The 17,237-nt window shown below is 44.6% G+C and overlaps 1 non-coding gene across 1 annotated transcript; it reads right to left on the minus strand.

The window, feature by feature from the left end:
* Positions 1-7,006: 7,006 nt before the first annotated feature.
* Positions 7,007-7,079, minus strand: TRNAK-CUU. The gene has a single exon. It is a non-coding gene; the product is annotated as a tRNA-Lys (tRNA).
* Positions 7,080-17,237: the final 10,158 nt, after the last annotated feature.

Here is a 17,237-nt window from a genome sequence, read left to right on the forward strand (position 1 = left end):
TAAATCCGCAGATTCCATGTGCAGTTGACGTAGCTCTCCCATTTGGGTTTTCAAAGCATAGGCAATCTCTTGCTTTAAGGAGGAAAAACTGTGGGAAAGTAGCAGCTGGAGGAAAACAAGGGGGAATCAAAGGGGTCCACGGTCCACATAAAGCCGAGGTACAGACGGGCCCAAATTGCATTTTGACAGCCTTAAAAGCAGTATCAGTTCCTGCTCCCCTGCCCTGCCTCTGAAGAGTAAACAGCATGCCTTCCCCTCCCTTGAAAAGCTTATTCTTGGCCACCAACTGCAAGCTCAGACTTCTGTCTCATTTCCTTGTTACATTCCAGATGTCAAAACGGTTCTTCTCTCACCAATCCCGCACCAAGGAAGCTGCCAGTAGCCACCAGCCATTAAAAGCAACAGCCTTCTGCATGGCCGTTAAGCCACTCTCATTTCACACAAATTGCTTAGAAGGTACCTACACTTTTTGCTCCACAGCTTTCTTTCCAAGAGGGATAAAGACTTTCGACTCAGCTGGATCGGTAAAGAAAAAGCTTTTTACAGTATATGCATTGTATATGCATTATAACACAGTGACACCAGGTGGCACTGTGGAGTTCTGTTTTTGACAACGCATTTCTCATACAAAGTTTACAACACATTTTCCTGAAACGCTTCTCTTGATATGTCTAGATCCAGCCTTACTCTTATTCTTTTAATGAAGGAGAAGGCTATCAATGGCTCTTTTTCTTCGTGCAGGAGAAGGCTATCAATGGCTACTAACCATGATGTCTATGCTTTACCTTCAGATAGAAGCAGCACGCATGTGAATATCGCAGAAAGCAAGAGTGCTCATCTGCTCAGATCCTGCTTGTGGGTTTCCCATAGGCACCTGGTCTACCACTGTGAGAACAGGATGTTGGACTAGATTGGCCTTTGGCTCTTCTTATATTCTTCTTTGTCTTGGATTTGAGTTTATTTTATGTGTGGGCTGTTGATGTTTTAAACTGTTTCTGTATTTACAACCTACGTTTTAATTAATATTATTATTATTATTAATTCAATTGATTTAAGTGTTTTAAATACCTGTAGGTGCTTTATATATGTTATCATATTGTAAATCACTTCAGTATACTTCTTCATGTGCTGCAATTCATAAATGGTACCAATAATTAGTTTTCTTGGTGGGGGGTGTCTCGTTGAATTGCGATACGTTTTTCTAAGTGAAGCCATAAAACAGGGGTTGTAGCCAATGTTAGTTGTTGTTGTTGTTGTTGTTGTTGTTGTTGTTGTTGTTGTTATTACTGTATTATTATTATTATTATTATTATTATTATTATTATTATTATTATTATTATACCCCGCCCATCTGGCTGGGTTTCGTCAGACATTAGGAACTTCCCAATACAGGGCTGCCTGCTTATACCAGACTAATTGAAATTAATAGGGTAACCTAGGTCCATTAACTTCAATAGGCCTACTTTGAGTGTGATTTAGTAGGACGACGCAGCTCTAGGTTTCTATTGCACATGCCAGCTGGGTCTGAGCAACAACAGATGAAGGGGACGAGTGGGAAGTTCGATTCTGTCTCCCAGCATCTGGTTCTCAGGAACTGGATCCAGGCCAAAATGTTTTTTGGAGTGGGAAAGAGGAGAGGAGCTGTATCTGCAAACTCTTGGCCATGTTGCATACTCTCCAGTTCAGGGAAGTTCTGGTTTATTTAAAAATAATCTAGTATAAATGATTCCATGTGAAAGGGTCCCTTCTCCAGGAGAAGCATTTCTCTACTAACTCTTTGCATGATCACCAGGAGGCCCCCGAAAAGAGGCGGCAGTGGAGGCATAGGAAACATAGGATGACTTGAGTGCTCCTGGTTTCCAGAAGGCTGGCTGGGTAATTCTCCCTGGAGGAGAATGAAAGGCAGAAAGGCGGAAGTAACACCAGGCTAAGCTCTGGAATCTATAAGCACTGCTGGCTACAATGTGGGCTGAGGGGGCCCTTGCTTTGCTTCACTGCTGCTGTTGTAGGTTTTCATGCTGTTCTTGGCCAGCACGGCCATTCAGGATGTATGTTAGAGCAGAGGCCCTGGGATCATGTTAGGGGAGGGTGCAAGACAGACATGCTGCAAGGTCTGGAAGGTGGAGGAGGCCTGTCTTTCCATGCATTCAAGAGGAAAATGCAAAAAGAAAACCCCGACCCAAAACAGGGTATGTTAAAACATTTGGCTGCATAGCCAACTAGGTTTTACTCAAGAGCAGACCCATTGAAATCAATGGACTTAAGTGAGCCATGGATAACACTGAGTGCAACTCCTTTGTGAAAATATTTACTTGATACCGACACAGTGTTTTGCAACGTACAGAGTGCTGTGTGGTAGGTAAAATGTTTAACGAGGGCTGGATCTAGACACATCAAAAAAGCATGGTAAACTTCATAATGGGAAATCACGTTGGCGAAAGGCGGCACTCCACAGCGCCATCTGGTGTCACCGTGTTATAACGCATATAAAATGCTTTTTCTTTACTAATGTAGCTGAGCCCAAGGGCTAAGGCTTTCTCGGCTCCAGGGCCGCAAATCCTTCTGTACAACCTTCTGGGAGCTACATGCCATTGAAAGGTGGGACCAGAGACAATTTTTAGTTTTGTGTGGTAGACTAGTTTCTGCACCCAGACCCCTTTATCCTCCATCTAGGGCAAACTAGGGGCATTATCAGAGTTCAAGGATACATTCCAGTCCTGCAAAAACATGCAACTGCTTTTGTGTTTAAAACAGTTTCTCCAACCTGAGTCACCATTTTGCTCTGGACCCTGGCTGCTGAATCTTGGGAGTTTTACTGTAGGTCCGTCAGTGAATTGCATCAGCAATGGAAACGGGAGGGGAAATTGCTGCCATTGGCATGTCCATCCAAGGCCAGGAACAGAAACCACACAAGCGAACCCATATGGTATTCACTATTGTTCTCTTCTCTGTCTATGAACGAGTTCAGAAATAATGGCATTACATTTCCGCATGGTTTTTGACATTTCCCTTTCATTGAAATCCACAGAAATCGATTACGTTATTAACTACATTAGTGTTGGCCATAGCAGAGAGCAAGATGAACCATGTAGGTTTAAGCAGAAGCCAAACTGTAGCTGCCCGGTAATTGCGACGAACAAGGGGACAGGAATCGCTGCCTCCTTACATTCCTGAGTTTTAGCAAGCAGTTGATCCAACTAGCTGAAAGCCTGCCCGTATTTCATACAGATGATTCTGGGAGATGAGATGGAAACAGTGGTGTAGTGGTCTGGGACATTGGGGGGGGGGCATAACTCAGCATAATAGGTGCACTTTTTAGCCACTATGTGCTCCAAAGCGCAACACCGAAAACACAAGGGGCTTCAGTTTCAAGTGACTGGGATACAAGTTCTGCTACGTACAATTGAGCTTCAGAGAAAACACAACCTGAGTCACTCCAAAAGAAGGTATTGTAGCCCTCCAAATCATCTGCCCATGTACGTGCATAGAAAATAGCAGATCTAGCTGAATGGCAGCATGTGAGATCTGCACCGATAGTTGCAATGCACTCCTTATTATTATTATTATTGCATAATTGTAAAATTATAAGATTATTGTATAATCTTAGAAGGGGGGTGGCCATGAAGGGTCAATAGTATGAGCATCATGAAGGGATGTTGCACTTCTGAATTTGCCACTACACTACTGGATAGAAGCAACGCAGAACATTGTTATGCTCTGTCCACACACATTATTTTACATGCATTAGATACAAGACATTTGGCTGCCTGAGGCAGAACAAGAAAAGGGCACCCCTTCAGTCAAAGAGCTGCATAGCAGACAAGGCTGACCAAGGAATTTTGGCACCTGCCGCAGAAAAATCCCATAAGCATCTCTTCCCGTAAGTTTTTAAAGCACTAGTTTTCTGCTCTTTCATGACACCCATAATCAACTGTCCTGTCTCACTGTGCCCTATGGTTGAGCTGGCCCTGTTTTAAGCCAGTGTGGTGTAATGATTAGAGTGTTGGCATATTACCTGGGAGACCAGGGTTCAAATTCCCACTCAGCCATGAAGCTCACTGATGACCTTGGGCCAGTCACTGCCACTCAGCCTAACCTACTTCACAGGGTTGTAAAGATGAAATGAGCTCCTTGGAAGATAATGGTCGTATATAAATGAAATAAATAAATAAATAAATACCCCAACTCAAAGAGTTAACTTCTAGAACGTCAACATTTCTGGAAAAGGCAAAACAAGGCTGTACATTGAAAGCTTAAAATCTTGCTCCCTCCCCAAGAATATTGGGAAATGTAGTTTACCTAGAGCTACAGCTCCCAGAGTTCATAACAAACTACAGTTCCCAGGATTATTTGGGTGAAGTCCTGCGTTCTCAAGGCCCAAAACAGAGGGAGTCCTTCACCAGATATCTGACCATAGGGACAGTTGGAGCAAATCTTAGGACTGCTTGCAACATCTTAAATTGAATCCAGCTAGCAGGGCTGACACAGTCCAGAAACTGGGGGGACCTGGTTCCTTGAGCGGCAAAGGCAAAATGACATGCAGCCACAATTACAGGCTTGCAAGTTGCAACCCTCTATTATTCCCATGACTTCACCAGGCCTGGGCTCCCTGATGGACACCGTGTTACAGAGTACTTTCTGTGAAGAAGAAGAAGAAGAAGAGTTTGGATTTGATATCCCGCTTTTCACTACCCGAAGGAGTCTCAAAGCGGCTAACATTCTCCTTTCCCTTCCTCCCCCACAACAAACACTCTGTGAGGTGAGTGGGGCTGAGAGACTTCAGAGAAGTGTGACTAGCCCAAGGTCACCCAGCAGCTGCATGTGGAGGAGTGCAGACACGAACCCGGTTCCCCAGATTACGAGTCTGCCGCTCTTAACCACTACACCAAACTGTGTTCTAATTACCATCTACTACAGCCCCTGATTAGCCTCACACAAATGAGCGCCCCATCCACATGGAAGCCTCCCCATGGCAGAACCAACAATGCAGATGTATGCATGCCTACTCAGAAGTCAGAGCCATAGACTGGCTAGTGGAGCCATATTTATACATAAGTACATAGCAGGGAAGGGGAACGGAGATGTGGCCCTCTGGGCCTCTTCATCTGGCCCTCAGAACTCCCCCCAGGACATACAACACCCTTCCCAGCCCCAGCTTCACATCCTCCTGGAGTGTTATTGCAGAATGTGTCCTTGAACTCATAATGCTTCCTACTTACTTGGCTGGAGGACAGAGGGGGTGTCTGACTGTGTGCAGAAACTAACCTACTGAAGAAGGGTGAAATTTGCCTTCCTTGCTCTTGTCTCTGGCCCCAGTACATTTCCCCATGACTTTCACAACAGCATAAAGTCCTTTTAAAAAATTTTAAAAAGTGGAATTGTTGTGCTGGGGCAGGAGAAGGCACTTTAATATACTTTAACCGTGCAAACCTAAAGTTCTGGCATGCTCTTGAATCCCTCCTGGCATAAAAAAACTGGCACAGTCTTGAGATCTTGCAACACTGAATGCTGCTTAACTATTGTTTATTATCCCCCATCAATTGTTTCCACAGTCCAGATAGTCATTTTCATTCATACACCTTGGGATGGAACAGCACACTCAAAATTCACTCTTCTCCCCCTTTTGGCAAGCGTCCTCTTTATGAATTCCTGGAATTCATAACAAAACCATTAATAGGAACCAGTTAGAAAAACAGAAGACTTGCCCAGGAAAGCAATTTTTAAAACCCTTCTAAAAGAAAGGAGTTATATCCAGACATTAACTTAGGAAATTGTCTCTCCCCTTCCCCACACTCACTTGTGTGGGTGCATAAAATTAAAAAGAGATATATATATAAAATTGCCTGGTTGGCGACTGCTATAAAAACCTATACTGTTATATAACCTGTTCGAAAACAGCTGGGAGGAAAGAGAGTTACAGCAGGGGAGTTTGGTATTTGCTTTACTATATTTCGGTCGCATACCATTTGCAAGAAAATGCTGTTTAATTTAAGGCCAAGGGCTCATACCTCTCCATAATGTGAATTGTGAAGCCTTTGGGCTTCATGCTTTGAGAATCCGAATATGAGGGCTACATCAGTGGCACTGGGAATCTCTGCTTTTAGGAAGGAGAAACTGTGGGAGAGCAGGAGTTGCGAGGAGAATGCTGCACGGACAAGGTTCTCAATCCACATTAAACCAAAGTATGGTCTCTCTCTCTCTCTCTCTCTCTCTCTCTCTCACACACACACACACACACACACACCGGCCACCACTGCCAAAGGATATTCGTTTTTATGAGTTGAAGGAACACCCCTTATTAGACAAATATTTCATCCTCAAATAGGAGGGTGATTACTAGCTCCACAGTTAGAGGCAGTAATGCTTCTCCATAAGGTAAAGGTAAAGAACCCCTGGGTGGTTACGGTAAGTCCAGTCAAAGGCAATTATGGGGTTGCGGTGCTCATCTCGCTTTCAGGCTAAGGGAGCCAGTGTTTGTCCAAAGGCAGCTTCCCGGGTCATGTGGCCAACATGACTGAACCGCTTCTGGCGCAATGGAACACTGTGACGGAAACCAGAGCGCACGGAAACACCGTTTACCTTCCTGCCGCAGTGGTACCTACTGATCTACTTGCACTGGCGTGCTTTCGAACTGCTAGGTTGGCAGGAGCTGGGACAGAGCAACGGGAGCTCACCCCGTCACGGGGATTTGAACTCGACGTTCTGATCGAAAAGCCACAGACCACAGCGTCTCCATACCTGTTGCTGGAAACCACAGGAGGGTTTCTTGTGCTCAGGTCCTGCTTGGCCGCTGTGAGAAAAGGATGATGGGCTAGATGGACCGTCTAAGCCTGTTACCTAGTAACAAACCCAGGAAGAATGCTTAATAAACAGGTTGCCAGGAGGAGCCTAAGGTGGTAACTGTTGAGAGAAGCTACAGCTCAATAGAAGAGGAATCATAGAAATGTAGAGTTGTAAGGTACCACAAAGGCCATCTAGTCCAACCCCCTGCACTGCAGGAATATTTTGCCCAATGTGGGGCTCGAACCCACAACCCTGAGATTAAGAGTCTCATGCTCTACTGACTGAGCTATCTTGGCGTTTCTTAAGAGCATCTATTTCACATGTTATTTCCAGGTGAGGCTGGGCAGAAACCCCGTCTGAAACCCTGGAGAGTCACTGCCAGTCAGTGCAGACAGTGCTGAATGGTTTGATTTGGTAGAAGGCAGCTTCCTATGTTCCTATCCTTAACGATTCTGTGGAGAAACGGTCCTCCAACTGCTCTGTTCTGGATGGATCACAGACAGAGGACTGGGAGGAAATAACAAAGAGATCAAATCAGCACCAAGAGTCTTTGCCCAGTCTACTCGCTCTCCGAAACTCAGTACAAAAAGCCAGAAAGTGACATTCCTTGCGCTGTTACTCAACTATGCTGGTCAGCGATAGAGACGATCTCCCAGAAGAGTCAGACAAATGAGAAAACTATGTTTAAATCAGAGGGTAGGGGACTATTTTTTGGTCCAAAGACCACATTCCGTTCTGGACAATGTTCCAGGAGCCACATCCCAGTGTTAGGTTGGGCCAGAGGCAAAGGTGGATGTAGTGTTCAGGCTGCTGGGAAATTGTAGCACTGTGAAGGGTAAACTACAGTTCCCAGGATTCTGGGATGTTTGCTTTAAATGTATGGTGTGTACACAGATGAAGATTGCCATGTGGCAGGGTGGAAAGATGCTGCTTTCCTAACCTAAGGCCCTCACACTTTGAACTGCACCATCCCCACCCACTCCACCCACAAACCACACCAGGGTTGTTGCAACCTTTTGAAGGAGAGCATTTATTCCCTCCCATAATTGCACCCCACCTTCCAAACCCGCCCATAATCATGGCCCAACTGAGTCCCAGAAATGCAGGATGACAGAAAAACTCTACAGGGAGCAAGAGCGCCTGTATTATTTCTCCTGATCGCGGCACACCAAAATTGTTTCTTAACACTTGCCTGGAATTTCCAAGCCGCTTCAGGCTTTATAAAAAGAGGAGCTTTTTTAGGTTAAGAAAAAGGCTGTGCAAAGTATGCTTTGGTTGGTAGAAGACCATCCCACCGCCAAATTTAGATGCATGGAGACAGAGAATGGCCAGTTTCTCACATCTGGAGTAGAGAAATCAGAACGATAACATTTCAACTCAGAATTACTACCCAGTGATCACATCCACACCAAGCATCTGAAGCCCTCTTATACCACTAACAATCATGGCTTCTGTCAAAGAACCCTAGTATGTTAAGGGCTGTTGGAAGACCTCTTGCAGATCCATAGTTTTCTCATCATCTTTAACAAACAACAGCTCCCAGGATTCTCCAAGACCTTAAAAGTGGCACAAGAGTGCTTCAACCATGTGGCGTGAATGTGAGCAATGCACCCTAATTGAAATAAACCTTGAAGATAAATCTCCTTCCTTCCTCATAATATTAGAAGTCAGGGCCATCCAGTTAAGCTGAAGGTTGGAAGATTCAGGAAAGATGAAATACCCCTATCTACACCCCCCCCCATCCATTCCAGACAAGCGAGAGGCATTACTGGAGTTCGAGGACACCTCTCACCTAGGCAAAAATTACTCAAGGAGGCTGTGAAGCCGGGCCTGGAAAGCATTCCAAGGGCCATATAAAGAGCCCCGGAGGGCCACACATTTCACTGGCCCTATGTCACACCCATAATTTATTTCTCTGGCTGGAATCGGTCCTCCAACTGTAATAATGCTTCTTGGTGGTCTGGATGGAAGATTGAGAGGGGTGTGTGAGTGTGTGTGCAGAAACTAGCCTACTATGCAAAGGGGAAATTCACAACCACTGCCCTGCGCCCTCGACTGGCATGTGGCCCTCAGAAGGTGGTCCAGAAGGGAATTCAGCCCTTGGGCTGAGAAAGGTTCCTGAGCTCTGCTTGAAAGCCAAGTCTGTTGGGATGCTACAAGGGGCACTATTTACTACTCTGCCTCAGACAGCAAAATGTCTCCAGACGGCTTAGGGTAGCCTTGCTGGGGTGACATCACATGGGCTGGAAGGGAAACGGATTTGACTCAGAGTTACTCAAGGAGCTGATCATTCTTGGATGTGAGAAGCCCAGTCACCACATCTGTATATTTTCAGGGTGCCCTCACTTTTTGATTGCGCTCCAGCCCAACCCAAACACACTCACATCATCATCCATGACTTTCCCTCTTTAGTCAGACTCTTCCCCGGCTGCAAAAAGCTTAGCCCCCTCTGTCCCATTCACATTGCAACCACTTGGTGAGAACTTTAAGCCATTCCCCCCCCCCCCCCACGGAATGGGTTGGACACACATGTTCCTGAGAAAATAGACAGTTACAAGCTGAGAGAAATTGCCTCACTGGTGGAGTCAGGTAATATTAGGCTTTGGACTTTAGTCAGCATACAGGCCCTATCACCCCACTTTTGGTGGTAGTATTAATTCCCTCAATATGGCTGCATTGGGAAAGTGCCATAAGCTCAGTGGTGCAGCATCTGTCTGGCATATAGAGAATGTCTAAGGTTCAATCCCCTGTCTGATATCCTGGAGAGTCACTGTCAGTCATGGCTTCATCCCTGTATACCTTTAGGAGCATCTCCACGCCCATCGTTCAGCCTGGACACTGATGATATTGTTTTAGCAATATCATCTCTTACATCCAGTTCTAGTTCCTGGTAACCCTGAAATCATTGGTAAATATAATGTGTTTAGCTGTGCTAAGTTGTAGTAGTACTAATACCATATTATTGCTGCTGCTGCTGCTGCTACTACTGCTACTACTTCTACAACTACTACTACTACTACAATAGCATTAATAACATTACTTTTCATCATGGCTCCAACAATGGATGGTTCAAATTCAAGAACAACCTAGCTGCCCCACTGTTCAGAGAGCTAAAAGGTGAGAAGCCAGCAATGGGTTGGCTTTATTTTATTTTTATTTAACCATACAAAAGAACGGTAAAAACCGTTCTTTTAGCTCCCAAATGTAAAAGCCCCTTTTGTTCCTGTTAATAGAACATAGGGCAGCTGGGGCTCCTGGGGCGCTCCAGAAGCCGGCCGATCCACAGCAGGAGAGCAAACCTGTCTGCTTCCTTTTTGAAAGGCTGCTTTGTTACCCAGGTGCTTGTAAAAAGTGGGGGAGCGAAACAGCAAGGAAAACTGGCTTGCAAAAGCAGGTGAGGCGTGGGGTGGTAGGAAAAGCCTCTTGCTACATGTCAGTTTTTCCACAGTTGTCCCTGGATCACAGTTGCTGATTTGCCCAAGTCCAGGGCTAAGGGTCTTGTGGGCCTCCAGGCACTGATGTCCCATCAGAGCCAGCCAATGTGGCCCATGGTCAGGAATTTTGGGAGTTGTAGTTGAACCATGTTGCTAGACTGCAGCTCCCATCAGTCCCAGTCAGGGATGATGAGAGTTGTAATTTCATCATGTTGTTGGATTCTGGCTCCCGCCATGATACAGTGAGCAAGCCCCGTGGGTCACAAATAATGGGAAATGTAGTTTAGCCTTGTTAAGACTCCAAATTCCATCAGCCCCAGCCAGCATGGCCAATGGTCAGAAATAATGGGAGATTCAGGTCAACAGCATCTGCAGAGCCTCAGGTTCCTTACATTTGCCTTAGTCAACAGCAGGAAGGTTTGTTTGCTTGCTTTGGCTAAAGCTTCCCAGCCTTGTAAAAATGCCCAACACGAAGAGAAAGGGCTTCTGGGCCATCTCCTCCCCAGTGAAAATAGCACTAAGGCATTTTCACAGCTCTCCTCTTGAGCACTTGCTGTTTTGGACTACAGCTCCCATTTGCCTGAATCAGCACAGCCATATAATGAGAGTTGTACATAACCCGGTGTGCATCAGGTGTTCTGGATTACAACTCCCATTAAGGTCCCTTTTACTAGTCCAGCATTGTGAGATGTTCTCAGTTCTTGCTTGGGATTCTCATGCCAGGTAGCGGAGAAGGAAGGAAGCTCTCAGTGTGCCCCATAAAACCTTCCTGTGATTGTTTTGCATACACACTCCCTCCTATGCAGACACTTGTGCATGAGATTCAACATTTGTGCTGGCAAGCCTTCACCACCCTGGTGCCCTCCATCTAGCTCAGTACAGTGGTACCTCTGGTTACGAACTTACGGTATTTTCCCATCTATAAGATGCCCCCATGTATAAGACGCCCCCTATTTTTGGGGACTCCGATTTAAGAAAATGGGTGGAGATCTATTCGTGTATAAGACGCTGGACATTATTTTTTAGGGGGGAAACCTAGTCTTATACACGGAAAAATACGGTAATTTGTTCCAGAGGTCCGTTCTTAACCTGAAACTGTTCAACCTGAGTTACCACTTTAGCTAATGGGGTCTCCCACTGCCGCTGCCGTACAATTTCTGTTCTCATCCTGAGGTAAAGTTCTTAACCTGAGGTACTACTCCCAGGTTAGCAGAGTCTGTAACCCAAAGTGTTTGTAACCCAAGGTGTTTGTAACCTGAGGTACCACTGTATTGTCTACAATGACTGGAAGCAGCTCCCTCAGACCCGGAGTCTCTCCCAGCCTCACCTGGAGATGCTGCGGATTGATTCTGGAACCTTCTGCCTGCAAAACAGATGCTCTTCCTCTGAGCTACAGCCCTGCAATGTCACATACCCCACTTTACCACCTCACTTTTCTTCAGTAGGGCCAAGGGCAGCTCCAGACAGCCATTATTGTGCGGGGGGGATTCAGCACAACAAATACACTTAAAAAGGAGGAAAAAAGAACTTTTTGCCATTTGAAAAGTGATGGGGAAACTATTGAATAGTGTGGGATGAACAAATGATTGACAGGGAGACATGTAAACACCCTGCAAGCAAATAAAGGTGCATGCTGCGCAAATGCTCACTGGATGGATCTACACATGGGGGGGGGGGTCGCTATAAATAAGTCAGAAATTAGATCATTATAACGAAAGGGCCAAATTTTTTTTTTGGGAAATTCATGTAGAAAATCTTTCTGCTCTCTGGCGCCATCTGGTGTTGCATGTTTATAATGCATTCAAATCATTGTTTCTTTACTAATGTAGCTGAGTCTCAAGTCATATAACCGCCCCATGAACCAATCAGAACTAATGCTCAATAAAGGCTAGACTATGGGTGCTTCCAGAAGACCTGTTTTGAGCATTCATCCTGACTCTTAGGGTCCCTTCCAACTTTATAATTTTTTTTATTCTATTATTTGGAGATTAAACAACACTCTACCGTGCATTTTCTTATCTCTTTCCTTATCACAAAAAGTTCAATCTTTGGGGGAAGCAGGTTTGTTGTGTGAGCATTGTCAGTGAGTGATCATAACCAATAGGCAGAAATAGAAAGCAGGAATGTTTACAGAGAGAGAAAAAACCCAAACAATTTCACTTTTTTACCTTTTATCACTATTTTGACAATGTGACCATTTAACTACACCATTTATTTATTTTTATTTATTAAATTTATACTGCCCTTCATCACAAGATCTCAGGGCGCTTCACTAGTCTTCTTATATACATAAAAATGTAAGGTGTTATCATGGTGCAGTCCACAAGGCCAACAGAGGTTGGCAAGCAGAGACAGCAGCCCCTACTTTCAAGTCATACTTACACAAGCACACAAAGGAATATCCAAAACCTTTAGTGAAAGTAGACTTTTAGAAGGGAAATTCTGGGTTGATTTACCACACCACCTTAACCTATCCTTCTGGTTTCATGGTTGTTCTCCTTCTCCAGACCCAAGGCCCCGTACATTCATCATTCATTCATTTTCTTTTTCATGGTTGGCAAAAAAAAAAAAAAATCTCAAACGCTGCACACCCTCCAACATGATGTGGTGAAAAACCAAGATGCCACCTTCCAGGGCTGCATTCCCATGTGACTCATGTGATCCATACAAGATCATGGCCCTGGAAAAAGTGGTTTTTCAGGCACAGCGCCCAAAAAACATGTGTTTTGGGGTGCCATGCGAGATTGCGGCCAGATAATGGCGCCTAAAATGGCTGTTGTGCACTCGTGTGAAAAAAGGGATGTCCCAGTTTTATCGGGACGGTTGAGAGGCATGCACTGTTCTAGGCTTGTTGCCAATTTTAATCAGCTTCATATTCTGCAACTATGCAGGGCACATTTGTTCAGCTTTCTCACGACAACACTAAATACTTTTTAACCCCTCTCTTCAGCCTCATCAAATGAAAAACGCAGACTTCAACCATCTGTACACCATTTCCACATCATAAATATTATGTGCCTGGATTTGCCAGTATGCAACTGAATCGCACCAGAAATTAGCAAGAGCCTTGAAGGGCTTATAGTCTAGCCTACAAAGCAAATCATGATAAATGCTCAATAAACCTGCTGTCTAGAGGATCTCTTCGAAGGCAACTTCCAGATTATCCGCTGTTGGGTTCCTTGGACTTTGGCTCCCTCTGCTGCTCATCCAAACCCCTTCCTTATATTGCTTGCGAGGCTGGCTAGTCTTCAGGGATGTGGGGAGTTATAGTCCGAGCAACACCTGGAAAGTCACAAGTGCCTTTGTTCTGTGCATTTATTTTTTTGTTTATTTAAAAATGTATACTGCTGTATGATGGAAAAAAATTGTTACACTGGTTGGCAACAATATAAAAACGCAAAACCAGACAATAAAATCATTTAAAAAGTTAAAAGCAAAACGAATGCATGCATCTTCTCCCCACTCTGCCTCACCACCCCAGTTTGCAAACAGCCATGTGAAGTCCTGAAAGATCTACATTGGCTCTCAGTACATTTCTGAGCACAATTCAAAGTGTTGGTGCTGACCTTGAAAGCCCTAAACGGAGTATCTCCACTCCCATCATTCAGCTGTGGGCCTTCTGGCAGTTCCCTCACTGTGTGAAGTTACAGGGAACCAGGCAGAGGGCTTTCTTGGTAGTGGTGCCCGCCCTGTGGATGTCAAGGAAATAAACAACTTTCTGACTTTTAGGGAAGTTTTTAATGTCTGATGTTTTATCGTGTTTTCAATATTCTGTTGGGAGCCGCCCAGAGTGGCTGGGGAAACTCAGTCAGATGGGTAAAATATAAATAATACATTATTATTATTATTATTATTATTATTATTATTAAGGGCCGGAAGGGCAGTGAGGGCTGGTGCCTATAAGGCAGATGAAACCAGCAGTAGGGCAAAGCCAGAGTCAATGACCGGCAGATCTGATGTAAAATAGACCGGCCTCTGCCATGAGCGGATCCTCTCCCCCGTGAGGTCTCCCAGAATGGCTGCAGATGTTCACAAAGCCACCACACATGGAATGTTATACCGTGTTACAACCTTTCCAGCACCTTGGTGAAGTTTAAATATGAAGCTGCAACTTAATGGTCGATCCCTTTCACCCTAGAGCTGCCACTGGGAGATGTGATCTGTTGAAGAGCTCCCCTCCTGAATTCTCCTGGATTTCTAACCCCACTTCTCTTTGTGTGTTGCAAGGAGGCAAAACTTTGCTAGTTACTTGCTAAGGTCACTTGGCTTAGTTCTGGGACAATTTGTGCAGCTTTGTAAGCTACCTGTCCTCTAAGGAGGTCAGGGTTAGGGTACAGCTTTGCACAGAGTTTACCCCATTTTATCTTCCCAACGACCCAGTGGAGGTTAGTTATAAGAGTGGCTGTCCCAAAATCATCTAGCGGTAGCACAAAACTTAACGGGCCATCCTCTGGAGCAAGAACGCAGAATCTGTTATTTTTAACATTTTTAAAATAACTTTTTCTTTTTTAAAAAAACAACAACAACCAAAGCTTTTCTTTTAGAAATTCTAGGTGCCAAAATCCCAAGGGAGCAGAAAAGACTATTTATGAATGTGACCACAGCTGCACAGATGTTATAGGCCCAGAGAAGCGAAGAAGATAAAAGTCCCTTCCAGAGAAGAATGGCAGATGAAGTTGATGGAAATGGCTAAAATGACCGGAAGAATCAGAAATCAGGACCACCAAAATTTTACTTAGGAATGGGGGAAATTTGTAATTTATCTTAAAAAACCATTGTAAACAGTTTAAATTGTTAGTAGGATTGGAATCTAACGGTGAATTTTGGATATAACGGACATGTAAAAGATTTGGATTATTATAAAAGATCCAAGAGCGAATGATTAACAATAGGACCCACAAAGGGGAGGAGGGAAGTCCAGGAGATTCTTTGGAATCTTGTTTTTATGTTGTATGGATATGTGATTGTAAAACTTTAATCTGAAAAACCAAATAAATAATTTTATTTTTTAAAAGGTTCAGAATCTGTGGCTCTCTAGATACGGTCTGCCTCAAAAAAACAAAAACAAAAAACAAACCCCAAAACCCAAAACCCAAAATCAGCTAGCATGTCCAATGGTCGGGCATGACAGGGTGCTGTGGTCCCATCAACATCTGGAGGGCCTAAGGCTCCTCACCTCTGCTCAAAGGGAACCCTTGAAAACTCGATTCGAGGTAAAAAAAAAATTAACTGTAGCCATTTGGAAGACCTAGCTGGGGTTTTCTTTAACTGTTGCCTCTAGGGAATGCTTCCAAATATATATATACTACAGTGCTGCCCCTTATGGGGATGTACCCTTTCCAAATCTTCATGAGCTCCTGAGGTAATCCTTATTTATCTAAACTGCAGCTGTTACCAGAGCTTCTGAGACCAGAGAGGCAGCTCCACAAGAAGAAACCTTCTAGTTCTAGTTCTGCTTGCCTATTGGCCACAGGCCAAAAAGAGCGGGAAAATCCTCTTCTGCTATAGGGCAAAAAGAGCGGGGAAAATCTCACTAGACAGAGAAGAGCTCCCTTGCCAAAACTCACCAATCCTGTCAGCCACAGAAGGGGAAGGAGTCTTAACTTTTCCACAGAAAATGTTATTATTTTCTGGGGTTGGTAGCCAGTGGCCCTCCAATAAATGTTGGTGAATCTCCCCAATTCCCATCACTGGCTGGGGATGGTGGGAGTTGGGACTCCAGCAACATCTGGAGGGACCACAAGTTTATAGTCGTCTATCACCCCCCCCCCAACTTACCATTTTTCTAAACTAAAAAGTTCCTAAGTAATGAAACCTGTCGCTAAACATGGGGTTTTATGCTTCATTTCCACCTTTCACCCATGAACTTAAAAAATGCAGGTGCAGGACACTGAATCGGCAGCTTTCAATACAAATGTGCGTTGGATACTTACCATGAATGCTCCTTCTGGGGCGAGGGTGGCAGGCCTCCAGTACAACCATGGGTTGAGGCTGCCCCACTGCCAGGGAGAGACAGGTCCCATGGTAAACGAAAATCATATTTTTTTAAAAGACTCATTTATAATATAGAAATATTACAAAATGTTGCAGTGTGATGCATAGCCAGCTAGCCATGTTTTCTTCCTGTATACTCCATTCCGTTCGCCCTCCTCCGTTTTGTTCCTGTTCCATCCATCCCACCACCATCCTGTGCCCACAGAACACGCTCTGTCCTTGTGAGGCTCTTTTGGGCTGTCCCCTTCCCACCATGGGTTTTTCCTAAATATTTATTGTACTTCTGCAAACTCTGGGGGATCCCAAAGCCTTCTGACAGCATCCCTCTTCTATCTAAGGATCCACACTTTGAGAACATGTGCGGTACAGTGGCACCTCGGTTCTCGAACGTCTCTGCTGATGAACGTTTCAGAACCCGAACGCCAAAAACCCGGAAGTAAAAATGCTTCCGTTTTCGAACGCACCTTGGAAGTCGAATGGTTTCCGCTGCGTGTTTTTTCAATTTTCTCAATTGAAATCGGAGACAGTCCTTTGCACCTCAATTTTTGAACGTTTTGGAAGTCGAATGGTCTTCCGGAATGGATTACGTTCGAGAACCGAGGTACCACTGTATTTGCATACAAAGGTGAGGCCCTCTAACAAAATGCTGCTGTGTGGAAGTGGTTCTGTTCAAGGTCACAGATTACCCTGTTCCAGAGTTGTTATTTTATTCATTTGCAGATGTTGGGTGGACACGCCGATTGCCCAATCCCAGCTAGATTTCTTCACCGATTCTGGAAAAAAACAGCATATTCCATTCAGACTGTCCCATTCCCACCACCACAGGGGACACATCTTGCCCTATGAAGAGGGGAAAGAATGCAAGGGGACAACAGACAACAGGGCCTGCTCTAGTCAGACTACTCCCATCCCACTTTTATATGTTATATCATTTGTCTTAGTGCCTTAAATTGTAAACTGCCTTGTGTGTCTTGGTAGTAGAGATATATAAAAACAAAAAATGAATAAATAAGTAAGAAATTGCCC

The sequence above is a fragment of the Lacerta agilis genome, chromosome 8 (genome assembly GCF_009819535.1).
Source record: "Lacerta agilis isolate rLacAgi1 chromosome 8, rLacAgi1.pri, whole genome shotgun sequence".
Taxonomy (NCBI): Eukaryota; Metazoa; Chordata; class Lepidosauria; order Squamata; family Lacertidae; genus Lacerta; species Lacerta agilis.